The sequence below is a fragment of the Nicotiana tabacum genome, chromosome 18 (assembly GCF_000715075.1).
Source record: "Nicotiana tabacum cultivar K326 chromosome 18, ASM71507v2, whole genome shotgun sequence".
Taxonomy (NCBI): Eukaryota; Viridiplantae; Streptophyta; class Magnoliopsida; order Solanales; family Solanaceae; genus Nicotiana; species Nicotiana tabacum.
This window is the reverse complement of record NC_134097.1, coordinates 118,837,783-118,860,626: the sequence shown is the minus strand read 5'-3', so window position 1 is coordinate 118,860,626 and position 22,844 is coordinate 118,837,783. Positions and strand designations below refer to the sequence as shown.

The 22,844-nt window shown below is 41.4% G+C and overlaps 1 pseudogene across 1 annotated transcript; it reads left to right on the top strand.

Moving 5' to 3' along the window:
- The first annotated feature begins 20,652 nt into the window (after nt 1–20,652).
- On the top strand, nt 20,653–21,990 carry LOC107780642 (beta-D-glucosyl crocetin beta-1,6-glucosyltransferase-like; annotated as a pseudogene). The gene has a single exon (XR_012702276.1). The product of XR_012702276.1 is annotated as a beta-D-glucosyl crocetin beta-1,6-glucosyltransferase-like (transcript).
- Nucleotides 21,991–22,844: the final 854 nt, after the last annotated feature.

The following is a 22,844-nucleotide window of genomic DNA, read 5'->3' as shown; positions in this document are numbered from 1 at the left end:
CAAATGTTCCCCATGTGCCTTTCCCAAAAAAAGAAGCATGTGGGACATAGGGAATTCCAAGACATTTTGGATTCCACAATTATTCCCCATGCTTTTGATTAAAATAACACCATGCTGAAAAAACGTGCGGCCTTCTTATTAAATGTGGTCAACATAACCAGGTGTGTCATTTGTCCGCGACTATCATTGGTCCGCCAAATGACCCATTCACCCTTGAATAAATACAACATGTAGAACATAGGATGTCAAAAGATGATCTATTATTTTCAGGTTGCTTGTCCTAGACGGACCCAACCCCTATGTTGAGTCCCCTAAGTCAAATGCACATGATGCAAATAAACGCTCCTACTAGGGATCCGGCATGAAGCTGAGTTATTCTAGGTTCAAACCTGGGTATGTGTTCTAGACAGTGTACCCGAGCGGACAACTCGAATCGAGGAGGGGGCTACGTACCGGGGACCCGCGGGATCGTTCGGCTTTGTAACTTATCCGGCCTCTTTCTTATTTCAGGTATTGACACTAACAGAATAGGGAATCTCGACCAGCGAGCTTCTCCCCGGAGGTAAGAAGAGAAGGGTTTCGGCACAGTTTATATACAGTTCACATAATATCAAAGCGGTAAAAGCATCATTTAGCACATTAGGCATGTATCATGTAACAAAATCAGATAAAACCAAATATAACAATTCATCTAAACTCGAATTTCTAACCCTGAACCAGTGGTTCTGGGTCGGAATCCCCAGCAGAGTCGCCAGAGCTGTCACACCTCCTTTTTACATACCCGAGAGGGTACACGGAGTTTTTTCCAATTGAAGGACAATCGAAACGGGATTGGTTTATTTATTTCAGAGTCGCCACTTGGGAGATTTAGGGTGTCCCAAGTCACCAGTTTTAATCCCGAATCGAGGAAAAGAATGACTCCATATTACAGTCTGCGCACCAGAAATCCGGATAAGGAATTCTGTTAACCCGGGAGAAGGTGTTAGGCATTCCCGAGTTCCGTGGTTCTAGCACGGTCGCTCAACTGTTATATTCGGCTTGATTATCTGATTTATACAAATATGAACTTATGTGCAAATTTTATCTTTTAACCGCTTTTATCATTTACTGTTATTTTATCAAGAATTGCAACATCGTGAAAACATATCTCGAACCACGTTACATCAATGCACCCGTGGTTGTTGACATATCTCGACTCGGTTGAGATTTGGATTTGGGTCACATAAATGTGCACCCCAGTTAAGAAAAATAAATTATTAAAGACGCGCCTAAGGCGACTAGCGATCGTTATTTTGGGTAGGGCCGTGGAATTTTGCTAAACGGTCCATCCCGAAGTCTAAGCAATCTTAAAGTAAGTATTTACTGAGGGCCCCGCAATTTTGTATTGTTATTCGACGAGGCTCATCTCATTCTTATTTTTAAAAGGAGTTTGCAACGTCATGGACACGCATCTCGAACCACGTCACAATCAATGTACCCGTGATTAGAGACACATTTCGACTCCGTTGAGGTTTGGATTTGGGTCACATAAATGTGCACCCGAGTTTAAGGAGATAACATTATTAAATGCGCTCCTAAAGCGACTAGCGTATCATTATTTTGGGTAGGGCCGTGAAATTTGCTAAACGGCCCGTCCCAGAATCTAAGTATTTATTATGATATATATATCTATGAGGGCCCCGCAATTTGTCCCTTTTATTTGGCGAGGTCCGTCTCATTTTTATTTATTTATTTTTTTTAAAAAAAAAAGATAAGGCTGAAATAACCACATTTTTGCTACTTTGCGAGGTCGTGGGTTGTAGATTGAACTTATTTGATGAAACGAGTATTTTTCCGCGGAATTAAAATTACTACTATAATTTTAACATTACTACTACATGTATAAACAATTATTAAGACAAACTAAAATAATTAACACCTTTCAGAATGTGTACAAACACCTATTGTGACAAATATTTGGATAACAATAATCTAAACATGAAGAAACAAAATGCCGAACAACTACTTAAAGTAACGAAACAAAGGAAAAGACATTCACGGCCAAATTTCAATACCATACGGATTTAATTAACAAGAAATAGCAATTCACAAACATCATATGTATATGTCTCGCTTACTTGCATACTATCCACATGACCTAGGACTGTATTTCAACAAACACATATACATATTACTAACAGCAAATATGAAGGACACGGGCAGAGATGACCTACTTGAGATTAACGTCTGGCGCGTTGGACCTGCGACGAAACCTCGGACAACAACCTTGACATACCGGACCTCGACGAACTAAAGACGACCTCAACGGACTGAAACAGAAAGCTCGGACCAAGACTGTCAACGACCCGAGGTGTTGGCTGACTGCTAGTTTTATTCTTTTCGACGCAACAGATTGATACGAGAAGTTAAAGCAGAAGGGGTCGTTTGGATGTGAGGAAGAAGCAGGCTGCTGGTTCTTCGGACTGAAGGAGTAGGGGTCGTTGGCGACGAAGGAGGAGCAACGCAACAACAAAACTCGGCAAGGCAGAATCGCAACAACCAACAGCTGCTCGCGAAAGATGAAACAATGACGACATCAGTAAGGTCGACGAGAGGGGGGCTGCTGACGGGCCTGTTTGGTGGTGGTGTTACTGGTTCACTTCCGGGGATGCGAGGGGTCGTTTGGGCAGTGGACGATGGGCAGTGATGGGTGGTGCGTGGGGGCTACTGGAAGGGTCGTTTGGTGGTGGTGTTTGGTGGTGGCGGGGAGCTGGTGGTTTGATTCACTGCTGGGGATACGATGGGCTGTTTGGGAAGTGGTCGACGGGCAGTGACGGGTGGTGGACGTGAGGGAGTCCGGACTGGTGGTTTGGGTAGGGTTCCGACTGGTTTGGGTGAGGGTTTTGCTAGGGTTTTCTTAAGGGTTTGCTAGGGTTTTCTTTGTTCTTCTTTTTTAGGAAGAAGACGAATGAACAGTGCCCAGTGGTTTTCCAAAAATCCCCTTCCAAAAATCTGTTTTTATAAATATCCCTCTTCAACCCTTTTGTCTGTGTATTTTGTACCCTTTGCCAAGAAAATGGACCCACGTTTGTAGGGGTCCAAGGTTTGTGTCCCCCATGCGCGGTGGGGTTCCCCATGTATGGTGTTCCGTCCGTGTTCCCCACGCGTGTCTCCCATGTGTGGTGGACTCGGATTATTATGGGCTAGGTCCGAAAATTAGGCCTAAAAATGGGTAGTTTGAACCCGAATATTATTCTTTTACCCGGACCCGAGAAATAAGAACACGACGTTGCTCAACTGATTATGTAAGCAAAATAACTATCAAAAATAAGACTAATATTTAAAACAAAACTATATTTTTTTTTAAATATTTTTCAATATAAAATATAGAGTAATATTTTTGTATTTTTTCAAAAATTAAAATGACTAGAAAACATTAATAGAACTATATTTTTGGTAATTTTCGAAATTATATAAAGTACAATTTTTTTGTATTTTTTTCAAGTTTATGATAAATACATAAACTAAAATTCATATATATATTTTTTGTAATTTTCTTTTGCGACGAAATAAAGCAAAATAGTTAAAATAGCTATATTAGACCCAATTTCACATATTCACGCTAAAAATGTGAAAATTCTCGGGGAGGGTCAAAAATCACGTGTCTACACCAGGTACTTCTGAATGAGATCCTTTGTTGACGTGAGTTCCGCTTCTCAGCTCAGCATCTAGGGTTCCTTGGACAGCATCAACAAGTCTGTTCTTAGCTTCAGTCGTGGTGATTGAGGAACTAGGTTCCTCCACATTAGTTGGAGATACAGCTGCATCATCATTTGACTCTTTGACGTGACTCAGCGTGTCAGCCTTTCCATTTGCCATGTCATTGACTACAACAGGAACAGTTGACTGCTCTCCTTCTTGATCAATCTTATCATGTGAATATTTCCCACATAGGTGGTGAGATTCATCAAAGATCACATGTATGTTTTCGTCAACACATTGAGTTCTTTTGTTGTAAACTTTATAGGCTTTACTTTGTGATGAATAGCCCAGAAGGATTCCTTCATCACTTTTGGCATCAAATTTTTCAAGTGCTTCCTTACCATAGTTGAGGACAAAACATTTGCAACCAAATGTCCTTAAATATGTCAACTTGGATTTCCTCCCGTTCAGCAGTTCATACGGGGTTTTGTTCAGAAGGGACCTGATCATGCACTGTTCACCAAGTAGCATGCAGTGTTAACTGCTTATGCCCAGAAACTTTTTGCAATGCCGATGTCAATCAACATTGTTCTCGTCATGTATTCAAGAGTCCTATTCTGCCTCTCGACAACACCAGTTTGTTGAGGTGTTCTAGGAGCTGAAAAACTATGACTTATTCTATTTTCAGCATAGAATTTGTCGAGTTTAGCATTGTCAAATTCTGTTCCGTGATCAAATCTTATACACACTACATTATGGCTCACCTGGATCTTCTTCACAAATGTAGCAAATACTGAAAAAGTTTCATCCTTGGTTATGAGAAACAGGGTCCAGGTGAATCTGGAAAAGTCGTCCACTATAACAAAGATATACTTCTTTCCTCCTCTACTTGGCACCCTCATAGATCCACACAGATCCATACGGAGGAGATCAAGTGGCCTTGAGGTACTAACTTCCTTTTTGGACTTGAAGGAGGATCTGACTTGATTTCCTATTACGCATGCATCACACACTTTGTGATCCTTGAAGCTTGACTTGGGTAGGCCACGAACTAGGTCCTTCTTGACCAATTTTTTCAGCAACGTAAAACTTGCACGACCCAATCTTATGTGCCATAGTTCAGCATCATCAACAACAACACTTAGACAAGCAAAATCCCCATTTTTCAAGGACTCAAAATTAGCAACATAAATGTTTTTGCATCTTTTAACCACCAAAACCACTTCACCAGTCACAAGATTTGGGACTGTGCATATTTTTGACACAAATTCCATTTTTTCCCTTGTCACAAATTTGGAAAATACTTAGTAAGTTGCACTTTAAGCCGTTCACATAATACACATTTTTGATTGAGTGAGTGAGAGACTTCCCAATCCTTCCTACTCCAGAATGTATCCCTTTTGCCATTTCCAAAGGAACACTTCCTCCTTGCAGGGCTTTGAGTGAAAGAAAGTCATTAGTGCTTCCAGTCATGTGCTGAAAACAACCACTATCCATATACTATCTTTCACTGCTCACTGCACAAGGAAAACATAGGAACCCAAACAAGTTTGGGTCCTTTGTAGTGAGAAAAAAGGGTGAATCAGTGTTCTTTTGGTCCAAGTAGGCATCACACATTTTTTATATGAGGGGCGAGGTTCTTTAGCAATAGTTACTTTTTGAGCAAAAACTTTGTTTTTCAGTTGGGACTGAAATCTAGCTTTACAGGTTTCTTTAAAATACCAATGTTACCACAATGAGTGCAAAGCCAGTTATCAGGGATAGTAACGTACTTGTTATGAGAGTTGTAAGGAGTCTTTTCCCTTTGGAACTCGTTTCCCTGCCTGTTTCCCCCGTTGTTCATATACATGGCAGTGATAGCATCAGAGGACCAGGTCCCCTTAAGTGATTTTTCTAGATCATTCTTAACTCTGCCTAGATCTTCCTGAAGTTGTCGGTTTTTCTTAAGTTCAGCACACAGACTAGATTTTACTAATTTTAGCTCATCCTCAAGCCTAAGGTGTGCCTCACTTGAAACTTCCTTTCCCTTTTGAGTGATCTCATGCCTACCTTCCCTTTTTAGTTCCTTAATTGTTTTCTTTAGGTCCACAACTACTACTAATAAGTCATCTCGTTATGCTCTATGTTTGCAATCTTTTCAGTTAAAACATCTTTTTCTTTTTTCAAACACTCAATGGTCTCTTTTGAATCGACCATAACAACCACTAGATCATCTCTCTCATGTTCTATTTTTGCAATCTTTTCAGTTAAAGCATCTTTTTCCTTTTTCAAACACTCAATGGTTTCTTTTAAATTGACCACAACAACCACTAGATCATCTCTCTCGTGTTCTATTTCTCCTAGTTCTATAGTTAGTGCATTTTTATCATTTATAAGACTATGATAAACATCAATTAAAATATTTTCCAAAGATATAAACTTTTTCTGAGAATAAGACTTCAAATTTCTTTGAACATCTAGAAAGGTTACCTCATCATTAACATCTTCATCATCATCAGATTTTGCCATAAGAGCAAAGATAGAGTGATATTCAGCTGCTTCACTTTCTACTGCCATCATGGAGTTGTAACCTTGTTCATCATCTTCTCCAGATTCGGTGGAAGAGTCTCCCATGCAGCAAGACCTTGTTTCACGACATTGTCAGCGGCATCTTTTCTCTTTAATCGTTTGTTAGGAACCGGGTTCCTCTTGGATGTTTTGTCTATATTGTGTTTGTACTGATCTTGCTTGAGGAGAGGGCAATCCTTGATGAAATGTTCTAGCTTCCTGCACTTATGACATAAGTCATAGCCTCTTAGCTTGCTTGATCTACCCCTTTTAGGAATACCTCCATTTCTGCGAGCCATTTTCTGAAATCTCTTTGTCAGGTAAGCCATATCAGCATCCTCACCACTTGAGTTATTGTTGTCTGTCTTGAGGACCAGGTTCTTCTCCTTTTTGGGCTCTCTTCTCTTATTATCCTTCTTCTTCTTCATTTCATAAGTTTTTAGATTATTATGGTCAGTTTCTGCAGATCTTATGCCTCCGTGATAGCATTTACTTTGCTTTCCCAAAAGACAGGTAATACACTAAGTATTTTCCTAACAAGTTTATTCCTAGGAATGATTTCTCCCAAAGAATGAAGCTCATTGATCATAGAGGTGATGCGAGTGTGCATGTCCTAAATATACTCATCATTTTTCATCCCGAAAAGCTCATACTCGGTGGTTAGCATACCAATTTTTGACTGCTTGACTTAAGTTATACCTTCGTGTGCTATTTGGAGAGCTTCCCAGATCTCCGTAGCAGATTGACAGGCTGAAATCATGTTGTATTCATATGGTCCAATACCACAAACGAGGATATATTTTGCTCGAAATTTCTTCTCTATAGCCTTGCGGTCAGCATCATTGTGCTCATTTCTTATTTTGGGAACTGTCACTACTGGTTCACCAATGGTCTTCGTAGGAATGAAAGATCTATCGCAGATAACATCTTAGAACTCTGAATCTTCAGCCATGATAAAATCATGCATCGTTGTCTTCCACTATCCGTAGTATTTGCCATTGAATCTTGGTGGTCTATAGGTAGATTGACCTTCTTCAAAGTTTGGTGGAGCAGCCATAAGGATCCTTTCTAGGTGTTAGCTTGATAGAAAGAACCTGCTTTGATACCAATTGATATAAACTAAGTGTTTACTTTGAAAATGATAATTACAATTAGATTTGATTTTGTGGTTCTAAAAATACGTGATTTATTTTTATGCTAGTTATTAGGCAGTAGATGCTAAGTGTGAGACTAGAAAATTAGATAATAGCTTGAAGGTAGAATGTTAAGCAAACCGAGGGGCTGAGAATTGGGGCCTCGAGCTGGCCTATACGAGGCCTCGAGGTCAAGCTAAGCGTTAGGTTGTGACCGACCGATGAAGGTCTAACAACTTTAAGAGCTTTGATCTGAGCTCTTTATGATTAATAATGAGCAATAAATGAAGAACAATTAATGGAACACAATAAATATAAGCAATAAGCAATAAATGTAAATAATAGAATCAAGGGAGAATGATGTTTAAGTTAGAGAGCAGAGAATGTTCTTGTATATTGAATATTGTACGATATTATGTGTTGTATATTGTATATCTGATGTTACAAAATGACAAGGATCCCCTTTATATATGAGGGGAAATCCCAACATAGTATAAATGCATTTATTACAAGGATTAGGCTAGTACAACCATTTAATGCCACGGTACGGGCTTGAACTAGCCTAATAGACTAGGTCAGCTTTAATCATGTGCCTCAAGAACTCCCCGTTTGTCCGTCATAGCCTTTGATTTGTACTGCCGCGAGGTCGATCATTGAGAACCCTTGGGGTAGAACCCTGAGTTTAGCCTCGAGTCTTATAGGGGCGGTCTTACAAAGTGCCATAACGATCGTAACATCAGACTTTCTGATTTTCACCGTATATAGATAATCCCCGTGTTTCTTAGAATGAAAATGATAAGAAACGGTCTTGAATTCTTGCCTCTTCGATACTACCACTATGACGTCAGTCCATCAGAGCATTAAATGCCATGACTCAAAGGCTGCGTAGGAGTCGTTGTCAACACGACTATTGAGAAGCCCACAAACCGCTATTGGTTCGGCCTTTCCACTCCCAAACGTTGCCCATTTGGCTTCTATAAATACCTCAACCATTTTTGTTATTCACACTTTTACAACATTTTCAATTTTCTGGAGCCAAGTTCACCATCTTCTACATTCTTCTCCCTTCTGGGCTTGCCTTCTTACTTTCTTGCTTGAAAACCTTTTTTATAGTCATGGCTAGGACCTCTAGAACGGTACCTCAGAAAGACGGCGTTGCTTCTTCGTCTCGCCCATCCAAGGGTAAACCAAAAGTACCCATAACTGTCGAGCAATGTACCCCTACCAAATTTGATATTGTATCCAATTTTTCCGTCGAAAACCCCCTGCTACACCAGGCCGATATGAGCACGTGTCTCGGTATATCAGCGTGGTGACCGATACGAATAGAGTGAAGAAAGACTGTTGATGGGGAAGGTAGCATTAGTAGAAATCCCCAATTTTGGGGAGAGCATATTAGACCATAAAGCTGACTTCTTCAGCGTATATACATACCCATTTACCTTAGGCCCCGCAGATTCTATGGATCCTTCTTCCCCATTGATAGATTCGGTGATTCTCGATTTATGCCATGAGTACCGAGTGACGCTCAGTCAGATCTATCCTTCTTTCTGGAGGATCGTTCATATGCTCCGGTATTTTTCCAACTAGGTCGAGCGTATGACTTTCACCCTCAATCACTTGGTCAGATTATACAGTCCTCATCTCTTTTGGGGTTTGATCAAGCTTCATCCTCGATCCGCAAGGCCATTCTTTTCGAGCATCGATGAGGACAAGGATCGGGGGAGGATTAGCTGGTTTCTCCGAGTGAGGACCTCGCATATTATCCCGCTAATAGGATATCATTCCCAGAGGAGTGGAATATGAATCGTAAGTGCCCCTACCTCGAACATATTTTATTGCCCTTTCATCCCCTTCTAAAAAATGATCTTCTTTTGATTATGCAACCTCCGTTTGGTACCCCGGCGCGGTTCAGAACCTAACGAGATATATCAGATAGTTGGACTCCACTTTCCCTTATATCAAGCGTTCTTGGTGTGACTTGGCCAAAACGCGATGGCAGGCTAAGAACCATGGTATGCTCTTTACTATTATGTTTACCATGTTCCCTTATGAATATCTTTTGCAACAGTAAATTTGATGTACCTCGCTTATGCAGGCCTCGGGGATGAAGTGTTGATGAGACTGTCTCCTGATGGTGAGGAAGGGACCTCGAAGCCTAGTAAGGGCAAGAAAAGGAAGAAGGAGGCGTCGGTCGAGTCTCCCAAATCAGAGAAACCTAAAGCTCGCAAGCCTCGGGCTGATGCCCAAGTTTCGACTTTGACTATTGTGGAAAGTCGTCGTGCCGAGGATGAAAGTGATGATGATGATGAAGACCCTTTGGTACAAAGGAAGAAACGAGGTATTGATGCTCCGCAAGCTATTGGGCGGAAAGCTGCCGAGTCGGGGGTGGTCGATATAGACCAAACCTATGTTGAGGAAACCTTCAAGGAGGGTGCGGGCACAGTCCCCGAGTTTCAAGTCAGACATGGTATAGTTCGTGCCGATGAACCCGCTGCTGGTGACTCTGGAGGGCCTAAACCCAAAGCTTTTTGGGGGAAAGATGAGGCCCTTAGAGAAATTACTGCCTTGAGTGGCATTAATTTGGGTCCTTCGTTCTCGTCGGGGGAAATCAGGGATGCACAGGACTAGGATACCGCAGATACAGGGGCCTCTCATGGAGGGGAAGATGTGCTCGGAGGCCTCTTCGGCGGTGGTGATAAGAACATTGATCTCGATGCCTCCATTGCTCTTGAGGAAGCGGAGAGGCTTCAGCAGCAGGTACTGTTCTTTGATATATCATTTGCACTTTATATCTTTGTTCTTGACTTTCTAAATTTTCTATGTTGTTGTAGGCTAAGAAATGTATGACCATGACTTCTCTAGGCTACAAGATGAGCTTTCGTGCTGCGGAAAGTAGCTTGAGAAGCTCACCTCGGCACTGAAGGAGTCGGAGGCCTCCTCTGCCCCAAAGGGGGAGGAGTTGAGTGGGCTTCGGGCGAGTTCGGAGGGAGTGCACCGTGAAAGGGCTGGCCTCACTGAGCAGGTAACACGGCATCCATGAACTTGTTTTTTTATTCTTTATATTTTTTTATAACTTGATGTTTACCAGCTTGTTTTGCCTTTGCAGATCGGTCAAAAGGATGCCCTCGTGGGGTGACTTTAGGAAGAGGTTGTAGCCAAGGATACCGAGATCCTCGAGCTGAGGGGGAAAAATGAGGTCGTGAGCTCGGAGAGAGATTTTGCGAATGGAGTAGCCATTGACCTAGGGTCTCTTTCGAGATGCTTAGGAGGAGGCTGTTACACTATCTGTGGTCAATTCTGAGGCCGAAGAGAATGCATCTACGTACATGAAAGATGTTTCTACTGCGAATGAATGAGCCCAAGAGATATTGGAGAAGGCCAAGTAGAAGCTGGCTTGGGCCGTTGCTTATGCTCGTTCGCAAGTAAGGAGGAAGGCTCTCGAGGAAGCAACCACCAAAGGCGTCGATCTCTAGGTTGAGATTGAGGAAGCCCGAGTCTTGGAGGAAGAATCAGCATTTTCGGCCACTTTGGACGAGGGTTCCGAAGATAATCCAGATAGTAGTGATGGTGAAGAATAGACCCACGCCACCTTCCTTTCCCCCCCCCCTTTTTTGTGTATAAATCTCTCGGGGGGAATGGTTTTGTAAAGACACCCCCTTGTAAATATATTTTTTGGTAATGTAAGAAGATTTTTCTGCCTCAAGTCTTCGAATTTTATATTTCAGCATTTACGCGAAGTTAGTCTTTGAATTTTGATAATGGTTCTTCGGAGCCTATACTTTGAGTAACCAGGACCCTCGAGATCTGGCACCATCTAAAGATTAGGTTGATAGCTTTTTAGAATCGATGCTTATAATAACAGGAGTCCTCAGGGTCTCAATGGCCCCCGAGCATTGTGTGATAGTGTCATTTATGTGACACAGTTGTGAAGTGACCGGGGTGGTCCCACCTGTACACTTCCCCAAAAAATGGTACTGACATGGTCAGAATTAATTAGCCTTCAGAATAGGCAAACAGTCGCTGCTTTATCTATATATTCATTTTCTTATTTCTTAACCGAGGACTCCGCTACTTTGAGTAACTATCCCTCTTATAGAACTTTTATTCTTTGTGCTAGTTTCCTTACCATTTCAACTCAAGGCTTTTTCTCAAGTCTTCATCGTCCCTTTCTTATTTTACCATAGCCATGGATGCTACACCCAAGTCTGTTCACAAAGGAGAGGAGAGTTATGCCTCTATTTCGCGCTCGGTCGGTGGTGCACCACCGATGTCTGGTGAGCAAACTTCGAGGTGCTTTGTCTTGAGGAGAGATTTTACATTAGAGAGACCTCCCAACGTTCAGGGCCATCGGGAGAATGTATCGAGGTTTATCTCCTCAATAGGGGAGCAACACCTCGAGATAGTTAAGAAAGACTATGGATGAGGAGAAAAAGGTGGTACTGCAGGTACCTTCCCCGGAAGAGAGCATCATGGCTCATGTCGAGGGGTTTTTGAATGTATATATGTATCCCTTTACATTGGGCCCTCTTGATAGGGTCGTGCTTGAATTTTGTATAAGATATTAGGTTACCCTGGCACAGGTTCACCCGTCATTTTGGAGGATAGTGCTAATGATAAGATATTTTGCAGATAAGGACGAGCTCGATTTCACCCTCAACCATCTTATTCGATTGTATCAACCCTTGAATTATCAAGGCCTGATTACTCTGCGATGACGATCCACTCGGCCCTTTTTTGCCATCAATGAAGAAGATGGGGATCGAGGGCAGATGAGTCGTTTCGTCCGAGTGCGGACTATCGATATTATCCCTGCAGAGTTCCTTCCATTTCCTGAGAAATGGAACTTTACACGTAAGTGGTACACTCGTGTTCTGATTACTTTTGTCCATGGTGGAGGCGGATTCTGTAAAAATGCCTTCTTTTTCTTTTCTTTTTTGCAACAATCTCGTGGATGCCACACAAGGTTCCCTACCTGGCGGATTTGTCTCAAAAACTGGCAGCTTGCTCGACTTATGAGGAGCATAAGTGGAGAGATCTGTCCAAGGGTAGATGGGTGGAAAAACATCATGGTACGTGGTGTGTGGCTTGCTTTCTTTGAAAGGTACTTTCTTTTATATGTACTAACTCTGTCACCGCAGGCATTAGAGATTTTTCTGAGATAAGGCCGTGCCCCCTCAGGGAGGAGGAAGAATCGTCGGCTTTGGGGTCAAGGACTGATAACAAATGGAAGGAGTCCTCGAAGGACGAGGGTGCTCATAGCGAGGCAAGACCTGCTCGAAGGCTCAAAAAAGATGTATCTGTTGAGCTTGCAGCATCTGAGGCTTCTAGCCTTGGAAAAATAGTTCCTCCCTTGCCGTCGTTTTCATTTCCCATCGAAGGTACTTCGAGGGATACAAGTGTTCAGCAGTCATCCTCCTATCCTGTTGAAGGTACTTCGAGTGATGTTCGAAATCAGGGGCCGCCTAAATCAAGCGGGGTCTTGAGCGACCATGTCCCTACCGGGATCGGTTCAACTGGAGCCGGTGAGACCAGACTAGTAGATGCATGCTCAACCTTTGAGTAGGCTCAGCGGCTTTGTTCTGTGGTGAGCTTTGGTTGACTTTGTTGGTCTTTTGATTTCATATTTTCGTTTTCTCACTGAGATTCTTTTTCAGAGGCCTTTGACAAGCTCAAGTCCGAGCTGCTCCGTTGTGAAGCCAGGTCGAGAAAAGCCAATGATGGGGAGAAATCCCTCAGGCTTCTTTGTGATAAAAGGGAAAAAGAATTGAGGCACTTCGGTACGAGGCGAATCGAAGCCTGAACTACGAAAGCCACCTCGAGAAACAGGTAACTTTTGCTCCGAGGGAATGTATGCTTCTTCTTCTATCCTAGGAGATTAATATTTTGATACCTCAGCTGTAGAGCAAGACAGAGGATCTGGAACACCTTTGGGGAGAGGTTGTCCAGGCCAAGTATGAGCGTAACGAGCTAAGGTCTCAGGTAGATTCCCATATTGTTGCCAAGAAGAATGATTTGGCCAAGGTTTCTGCCCTCGAGTCATAGCTCTGGAATGCCCGTGAAAATAGCTCGGTTCAGACGAGTAGGATTTCAAGGCTAGAGTCTGACCTTTTTGGAGATGAAGGCCGAGGTTGTGGACACCCGGGCTCAAGCTGAAGAGATTTGGGCTAAGGCCTATAAGAAAGTGGCCATCAATTTACAAGATGCTACTGACGCTCGAGCTGAGATGAGAGGGGCTTGCGATTGAGAAAGCAAAAGCAACGAATATGCCTGGTGCAAATCTTGGAGGGAAACCCTCGAGGAGATCCACGCTAGGGGCTTCGATCTTTCGGAAGAGATAAAGGCGGATGAATATGACGCCCAATTCCTCGTATCTGATGCCGAAGATAATATAAAAGAAGCTGATGGGGCCGCAGTCCCCGATGGGAAAATAGACTAGGCTTTTTTTCTTTTTGATTCTTCGTACAATGTTCTTGGAGAACTTTGTAAATGGAGCCTTTGTTTTTTTCGTGTACACGTATAAAAGGAAACCTTTCGGTTTCATTTTTCTTTCGAGGCAAAACCCTTAGGTTTGTAAGTCAGCCTTGAGGCTTGTTATGCTGGCTCGTGGGCTCTTACGCATTTGCCCTTAGGCATTTTTAGTTAACTGTTTCGGGCTCAGTCTCTGAGTCAGATTTCGACTCGAGCTCATTGACCCTTAAATTTTTAAATTTTAAGTTGGCTCTTAGGCTCTTACGCGTTGGGTTGGTACGTCCTCTAATGTAGTCTGGCGACAGTGGCTCTTATGTATTGGGTTGGTACGACCTCTAATGTAGGCTGGCGACAGTGTCTCTTATGCATTGGGTCAGTACGACCTCTAATGTAGGCTGGCGATAGTGGTTCTTACGCATTGGGTTGGTACGACCTCTAATGTAGGCTGGAGACAGTGGCTCTTACGTATTGGGTCAGTATGACCTCTAGTGTAGGCTTTATTTTTCCCTCGCTAAAGACTTTTTGAAATTTTTATGTTCGCCCGACTCTTCGACGGTTCGATAAGAACCTCGATTGTGAGCGGTTATGTAGCAATAAATGAGCACCTTGGGAGGTTTCGCTCGATGGCTGAATTGTTTCGAAGCCTATTGTTTGGAGCTGATATGATCGAAGCTCTTTTGCTTATGCCGAGGGTAACCTGATTAACCAATTCTTTTCGAAGTTTTTTCGAAGCAATTGAAGGCCTGTGATTTTATAGCGACGGTCGGGCGTCCCCGAGTCACGTGAATTTGGCTAGAGCCTTATGACCATAGTCATTGAGTTTGGCCGGAGCCTTTTAGTCCTCGAGTGAAGAAGTTTCGGTGTCTATATCAAGGGTATTCCTTTTTAGGGATCTTACAAGTTCGAATATATAGCCTTAACTTTAAGATCGGGATGAATGCCTTTTTGCAAGGTCTTATAAATTTTAACATGCCTTACTTGAGGTCTTACAGATTTGGTTACTTGGTACAAGTATAATTCACGCCTCGCTTAAGGTCTTACAGATTTGGTATTGCCTTATGAAGGGCTTATGAGCTCGAGGTTGCCCGCATGGGGTCTTATAGCCTAAGGTTTCTGACAAATCAATGGGGGTGACAGTCGGCGACAGTCCTGAAGTCATCAAAAGTTTCTTGGGCTCTGGAGTCATTCCTTGTAAACTTGGTACTACCTTATTGAGGGCTTACGAGTTCGAAGTTTCCGACCCGGAGGTCATGTGGCCTTGAGTTTTTGGCGTCAGTCCCTAAGTGTTCGGGAAATTTCTGCTCTAGAGTTGTTTCTTGTAAAAGTAGCATACTTCTTTGAAGTGCAAAGCATTTTGATGGAGGTGAAATATCGCCGTTAAGGGCTCAATTATTCTATGTGAACACGGTTCATTCGATTATTTGGCCCGATACAGAGTTTTCTATCGAGACCCCTTTTTGGCACATTCTTGACTTCTCTGAGGAGGTGATCTCCCGGGGGATACCCCCCAGTATTCGAGGTTGATTGAAGAGAAGCCTCGAATACTTGTTGAGTTCTCCTTAGGTAGCATATAGGTGTTGCCTCGTTAAAAACCTTGTCGGTAAAACCCTTCTTGGGATAAAACCCGATCGAATGAAGTATGCTTTGAAACCTTAATGTCTTCGAGCTAGACAGTGCTTTGACTGTTCTGATCGAACACCTGCACAAAGGTTAGTGTAAGATGTAAATAAAAAGGGAGATGATTATACCTTAGTGGTGATGGCTCAACGGGCCTCGAAATGCTTTAAATGTTTGCTTCGGGGACGCGAAATGGTCCTTCGCTTGTTTTACTTCGGTGTAGCCGAGAATGTGTCTCGTGATTGCTACTTCACTGTTTGCTTATCCTTTGGATCCTTCGATGTTTGAGGTGTTGATGCAAGTGCCACATCATGCACCGCGAACATCTCCCTCGCTGCATGTTGTTCCCTATACACAGTTTTTATTCCGTCTTTCGTTTGAAACTTCATCATTTGATGAAGGGTTGACGGTACTGCTCTCATGCAGTATATCCATGGCTTTCCAAGCAAGGCGTTGTACCTCATGTCTCATTTGATGACATGAAATTTGACATTTTGGATCGTGCCGTCCACGTTGACTAAGATGGTGATTTCCCCTTTCATTGTTTCGCTCACCATGTTGAATTCATTAAGGACTCGAGAGGCGGGCACGATCTGGTCGAGCAGTCTGAGCTGCTCCACAATCCTTGACCTGATAATGTTGGTGGAGCTACCTGGATCCACAAGTACATATTTAATTTGAAATGTATTCACAAGAAAAGAAATTACTAATGTGTCGTTATGAGGCTGAGAAAGGGTCTCGATGTCCTCATCGCTGAATGTGAGTGTGTCCTCGGTATGTAACCTTGAGTCCTCTTTTCCCTGGTGATGGATACTTTTGTTCGTTTGATAATGGGTTCCTATGGGATGTCGACTCCCCCAACAATCATATAGATGACATGTTGTGGTTCTTCTGTTTCATTCTTTATGTTCGCCTTTCTTTCCTGGAACTGATTTTTGGCTTGATCGTTAAGGAACTCTTGGAGGTTCCCTTTGCTGAGTAGACGGGCTACTTCTTCTCGGAGCTGTCTGCAATCTTCGGTCCTGTGACCGTGTGTGCCGTGAAATTCGCACACTAAGTTGAGGTTCTTCTGCGACGGATCTGATAGTACATGTCTTGGCCACCTAGTGTCTCTGATTTTACCGATGGCCGATACGATGTAAGAAACATCGATGTTGAAGTTGTATTCTGATAGGCAGGGTGCCTCCGTCGGTCCTGTGTGTTTATCGAATCTGGCTCTGCTTACGAGGTCCCGAGGATTCTAACCTCGATCCGCCCTTCGATTATTTCAGGGTAGGTTACGCCTTGGGGCATTTCTTCGATCTTCAGTGTATGGTTGGTACCTTTCCTTGTTTGGCTTTGGCTCCTTTGTTAGGAGTCTGCTTGGATACACCGAGCTCGAGGGGGCTCCTAGTTGGTCGTCCTCGACCCTAATCTTCGATTGATATCGGTTGTGGACATCCAACCAAGTCTCTGAGCCCAACCGGTTGTAGTAACCTTGATGGCACCGGCATGTGCCTTTATAAATGAATCTGCTAGCATGACAAATGAATCTATCAAATTTGGGGATAGGTTGTGATACCACATCATGTCCCCTTTTGAAAGTGTTTCCCCAAATTTCTTCAACAGGACGGATTCGATTTCGTCGTCCTTCAGGTCATTTCCCTTTACGGCACAAGTGTAAGTAGTGATGTGCTCGTTGGGGTTCGAGGTTCCGTTGAACTTCGGAAGGTCGGGCATTTTGAATTTCTTCGGGATGGGCTTTAGAGCGGCATTTGACGGGAATGGTTTTTACACGAATTTCTTTGAATCAACACCTTTCAGTATCGGGGGTGCGCCGAGGATCTGATCGACCCTTGAATTGTAGGTCTCCACCTTTTTGTAGTTAGCTTCTATCATCTTTTCACCCGATTCAATCCTCTTTGTGAGGTCCTCGAGCATTTTCATAATAACGAGGTCGGTCGCTGACCCATTGTTAGTCGATCTTTCCGGTAGCTTTTCGACTCGAGGAGCCGTTTCCGGTGCTGCTGTGCATGGAGTTTTTTGGTGGTTTTGCAGTTGAGCAATCGCCAGCTGTTGTGCCTGTAACATCTCAAAAATAACGTGAAGGCTAATCTCTTGTTCCCCCTGAGCTGGGGTTTTCTTAGCTTCTTGTTGGTTTTCTTGGCATATGCTCATGTTAGTGTGGGAGATTACATCAACATGTTGGGCGTTGTGTGAGATCACATCCACGGGGATAGGCTCTGGCGCATCCTCAGGGTTTTGCGGTGGTACACCGACACTAGAACAGCTACACCATTCTCTCCATGTCCTCAAAATCATTGTTTTCATGTGCATTCACCGAGTTAGACATTTTGACCTGAAATCAAACTTCTTGGACAAGAAAATGTGTGAAAGACAACTTGCGTTATGTAGTAAACCAACAAGAAAACAATCACTATTATTTTTAGCCCCATGGCGGGCTTCAAACTGTTTACCTTGAAAATGGTAATTACAATTAGATTTGATTTTATGGTTCTAAAAATACGTGATTTACTCTTATGCTAGTTGTTAGGCAGTAGATGCTAAGTGTGAGACTAGAAAATTAAATAAGAGCTTGAAGGTAGAATGTTAAGCAAACCGAGGGGTTGAGAATCGGGGCCTCGAGCTGGCCTATACAGGGCCTCGAGGTCAAGCTAAGTGTTAGGTTGTGACCGACCGATGAAGGTCAAACAACTCTAAGAGCTTTGATCTGAGCTTTTTATGATCAATAATGAGCAACAAATGAAGAACAATTAATGTAACACAATAAATGTAAGCAATAAGCAATAAATGTAAATAATAGGATCAAGGGAGAATGTGTTTAAGTTAGAAAGCAGAGAATATTCTTGTATATTGAATATTGTATGATATTATGTGTTGTATATTGTATATCTGATGTTACAAAATGACAAGGATCCTCTTTATATATGAGGGGGAATCCCAACATAGTACAAACGCATTTATTATAAGGATTCGAGGCTGGTACAGCCATTTAATGCCATGGTATAGGCTTGAACTAGCCTAATAGACTAGGTCAGCTTTAATCATGTGCATTGGGAACTTCCTGTTTGTCCATCATAGCCTTTTATTTGCACTGCCTCGAGGTCGATCATTGAGAACCCTCGGGGTCGAACCCCGAGTTAAGCCTCGAGCCTTCTAGGGGCGGTCTTACGAAGTGCCATAACGATCATAAAATCGGACTCTCTGATTTTTACTATATACACTAAGAGTCCACCAAATTATATAGAGAACCAGGTTCTTTATTAGTTTCCACGAAACATACAGAGTAGTAAGTAAATAACACAATAGAGTTTTACGTGGAAAACTCCCTGCTCACGGGATTAAAAACCACGACCTACCCTCGTAGGATTTCAACTTCACTACTGAGCAAACTTCAGATTATAAACTATTGTAACCTAGGAATTAACCTCTTAATCCCTCACTAACTGGTAATAACTCTATCACAAGCTCCTTTGTAATACTCTATTACAAAGCTTCCAACTTGACTAACTCTAGCCAAGACATAAATACAAGGTTTATGATTTTACAAAAGATTTCCTACACAGTGCTTCTAACTAACTAAGCTAAGTAGGAATTACGAGTAAAACACTGTAACAAAAGGGCAACACAACAAAGAAGATATAATGACTCAATACAGGAAACTAGTCATTTGTTATGTTTTTCTTTTTTCTTGATGCCCTTGAAAGTCACTTGCAAGATTGCGACACACTTGAGAGAAAGCTTGATGAATTCTGGAATGTGCAAGTGTGATATTTTTCCTTTGCTTCATGTTAATATTACATAAGTGACATCACTTGAGTGATGCAAGCATGTTAGGTACAAGAGCATTCCCCATAAAGTGACTATTGCACTGTTTGCACTGTTGCGTCTGCAGAGAAACAGTTGCAGCGACTTTACAACTGTGGGAGTTGACTGGTATAGTCAGTAGGGGAACTGATGTCCATCTGCTCCCTTTGTTGTTTTTTTTGACTCTGAAATATTGAAATATATCCCCGACTTGAGACTTGTTGTTCTTGAGCGCTTGAGGATGTTAAACAGGTTCTCCATCGGGTTCTTAATAGTAAGTTTGTTAGATCATCAAAATATAACAGAATGTACAACCTATCAAAGGACGACCCCTTTGTTGCATATGTGATATTTACTTTGATTGCCATTTCATTAAAGATGATAATAATATCTCAAGGGTCAAAAGGCTATGGGAAGTCAAATATTTCAAACTTCATGTACAATAAACATGAATTTAAAATGGTTTTTTTTAAAATGAATTTAAAATGGTTTTTGTAGAATCAAAAAGCACGCACTTGTTAGAAGTCAACGGCCCTTTCACATGCTTTATTCCTACCAAAGTAAAGGCAAGGTAAGCCCAAATACGCTATGATCAATGCGGTTATAAACCACTAATTCAGTAGATAAAAGCAAGTTGTGCATTTTTCCCGACATTAGCGCTGAAAAAAATACCAGACTTATAAAAAATTTATTGCTTGACCAGAAGCTTTCTCATAAACAAAAAAAATAAATATTTTTAATATTAGCACATTCCTTGTTTGTAGTATGGAATAAGAAAAATGAATCATCTGCGAATAGAAGATGAGATATACTGGAGCTCTCCTGCATATCCGACTACCATGGATATCACCTGAACTTTTTGCATAATGAAATAAAGCAAACAACCCTTTCCAATCGGTTCAATCTCCTCCTTACAAAAAGAAATTTTATAAATCACAAAATTCACACACATCATAATAAAGTCAACCTAATTCGGATCAAACCCTAACTATAATAGCTTTAAGAAATCTCTAGTTTACTGTATCATAAGCCTTGCTAATACCAATTGTAAGAGTTATCTTGCCCTTGTCATCTCGTTTCTTACATTTCATCTAATGAATTACTTCAAAAGCTATTAACACATTGCCAGTAATCACCCGTCCAGATTTCTTTTGCCAACATTTGCACTTCACCATGATAATGCCAGAACAGCAAAACTCAACTAATCATCAACTTATAGAAAAGTTAGCTTTTGGTTATATTTTAAAGCAATCATACGCTCTCGAGATAAGATTTTGTCCTCAAATGTCCCTTGTCTATAAAAACCAAGCCATTTTAAAACCTCATCTCTTATAATTTTCTCATTCTTCCCTCACAGATAAAAAACACGTATAGACAGAGTGTTCTCCTAGATTTCATGGATTCAAAAATTAGATGTTTGAGGGTATTAATGTTTCCATGGTTAGGTTATGGACACATTTATGGTTGCTTAAACGTAGCCAAGAAACTTGCAAATAGAGGGTTTTATATCTACCTTTGTTCTACACCTATTAATCTCAGTTTTATCAAGAAAAAAATCCCAGAAAATTACTCTCTTTCAATTCAGTTGGTTGAACTCCACTTACCAGAATTGTCTGAGCTTCCTCCTAGTTACCATACAACTAATGGCCTCCCACCCCATCTCAACTCCACCCTCAAAAAAGCCCTCAAAATGTCAAAATCTAACTTTTCAAAAATCTTGAAAAATTTGAAACTTGATTTGTTAATCTATGATGCATTTCAACTATGGTCTGAGGAAGTTGCACATTCGCATAACATACCAGCAGTCAAGCTCCTAACTGCTACTGCAGCTTTTATATCATACTTTTTCCAGTCGTACGTAAAAAAATAAGTAGAACTCCCATTCTCAGCTATTTATTTGAGGGAAATTGAGAAACAAAAATTTGATAAAATGATTGAATATGCTGCTTCTAAAGAAAAGGATATTGATAATAGGGATTTTTTTAGTGAAGCAAATAAGCATATTACTCTGATAAGTACCTCGAAAGCAATAGAGGCGAAATACATCGATTACTTGCGGACTATACAGTATTACAAGAAGGTTATTCCAGTTGGCCCTCTAATCCAAGATCGAGAAATAAACGAAGAGGACGATGAAGATGTGGAACTTATTGATTGTCTAGGAAAGAAAAATGAAAATTCTACTGTATTTGTTTCCTTTGGAAGTGAGTATTTCTTGAGTAAAGAAGAGTTGGAAGAGATAGCATTTGGATTGGAGTATAGCAATGTTAATTTCATATGGGTTGTAAGGTTCGCAAAGGGCGAAGAAGTGCTACCACAAGGTTTTCTTGAAAGAATTGGAGAAAGGGGAAGGGTTGTGGATGGATGGGCATCACAACAAAGAATTCTCAGGCATTCGAGTATTGGAGGATTTGTAAGTCATTGTGGGTTTAATTTTGTAATGGAAAATATTGATTTTGGCATTCCTATTATAGCTATGCCCGTGCAATTTGACCAGCCGATAAATGCTAGGTTGATGGTGGAACTTGGTGTGGCAGTGGAGATTGTTAGAGATAATGAAGGGAAGGTTCACAAAGAAGAAGTAGCACAAGTTGTTAAAAGTGTAATTGGTAATGAAAGAGGGGATGGTTTGAGAATGAGAGTCAGAGACATCAGTGAGAAGTCCAAGGCCATTGGTGAGGAAGAGATAAATGCAGCTGCTGAAGAGCTAATGCAACTTTGCAAGAATAGTTAGTTATAACTGCAATTGTGATTTTGTAATTCAAACTAATTATAAATGCTTTGTTTGTGTCCAGAATAAACATTAGGGGGTTCTCTATTATAATCTAGTAGTGATATCTCTAATGTAAGAGTCTTCTAGTAAGCACCGATGTTTTTTGTATTACCTATTTCATTATTTTCTTATCGTTTACTGGATCTGCTTAAATTTCGAGATATTCTAAATCTTTCGAGATAAATTTTTTTCCATGTGATTTTAGGTGAACTTGTTCCTCTTTTAACACCTTCAAAGTCATGTTTTCACATCTAAGGACTAGTGTATTTGGCGGCCTACATAACACGTGGTCAAACTATCTCAAACAATATTCTCTCATCTATATATATTTTTTTAAAATTTAATCCAACCACCCAGGCTTTCACCTCCTGTGGTATTGGGGGATTTGGTATTAACCCCTACCTTGTATATATAGTAGAACAAGGAGGGGGACATAAACCTTACCTCAAGAGCAAAAGAATGGTGGGAATCCATCCATTCAAAAAAAAGTCATAGGAGCAGTACAAAGTATAGACAAAATATAAGAGATTTACAACATGCTCCTACAGATTCTAATCTTAACTAACAAAAAAGTTGGCCTTATCATACCTAGTTCTAATACTAGGAAGTTGATACTTGTCCATAAAGAAAAGGACCTGTGACACTTTTGGGAAGCTCCTGGTAAGTGTAAAAGAAGGAGTTATTTCCAGAAAAAGAAGCAAGTTTAGCTAGACAATAAGCAACTTGATTGGCTTCTCTGAAGTTGTGTGTAATTAAGACATTACTCTGATCCAAATCATGCACTATATCAGCAACCACCCCTTTCATTTTGTAAT